Source organism: Cyprinodon variegatus, unplaced genomic scaffold (genome assembly GCF_000732505.1).
Source record: "Cyprinodon variegatus isolate N-32 unplaced genomic scaffold, C_variegatus-1.0 Scaffold165, whole genome shotgun sequence".
Taxonomy (NCBI): domain Eukaryota; kingdom Metazoa; phylum Chordata; class Actinopteri; order Cyprinodontiformes; family Cyprinodontidae; genus Cyprinodon; species Cyprinodon variegatus.
In genome coordinates, this window is record NW_015150618.1 from 399891 (window position 1) to 400886 (window position 996).

Genomic DNA, 996 nt, shown 5'->3' on the forward strand with positions numbered 1-996 from the left:
ATAAATGTGTGTATATATTTATATGTATGTATGTGTGGGTGTGTGTGTAAACAGTTATCCTCGTATTTATATCTTTTTTTTTTTTTTTACCAAAGAGTAGTACTGATTCACACTGATTCACAGCAACCATTGAGATGAAAAACAGCTCCCAACATTTCTATAAGTTAGTAATAGCAAAGCAAACGACCAAATCCTCTAATCCAGTTTTTCCAAAGACTTTCAGGATGAATAAAACAAAACAACTTTTATTAATTTCAGTGCTAATAGGCCATTTAAAAAGTTTCTCCACTTATTAAATAAAAATTAAGATAAAAAAACAAATTTATTTCAAAATACTTGTGTTCGATTTGTTTTTTTTATTTTATTTTTGTGTAATTTTTATTCAATTTCCACTGCAAAATTGAAGAAAAAAAAAACGGCAAAGAAATGTATTTCAACACTTTACCCATCTGTAGTTTTTTTCCATATCTAGTTTCAATAGCATTCATGAATGTTTTTGCATGGTTTAAATATTTTTTTGAGAATTATGATTTGCACCCTATCTTAGAGGAGGAATAATTGGGAGCGATTTCATTGTGATAATACATATAAAAATGTACAAACCATCCAAGTATTATAATCATTGGCCAACAGTGTGGTAAGAGCAACTTATTTCATGTATGATTATTATTTTTAGAAATTCAAATATTGTTATAAAATATTAATACATTATTTTTAGTTAACTAATTAATATGACTAACCTTAATTTGATAAAATTTTCAAAATATAAAAATAAACTTTGGGTCATTATTTACAAAAAAATTGTTGTGTTTTTGGCAGTCACTCTTCAACCAAGCCGTACAGCTTTAATAGTAGTGGTTGTAAAATGATTGAGCATGAAACCAGCCAATAGGAGACAGGATACCTCTGGTCAGGGCTGGAAACCAATCAGAGTTCTCAGCCATCGTGCGCTTGTGCCATCTAGGCGGCCTCTGATTGGTGGGTGCTGTAAATGGG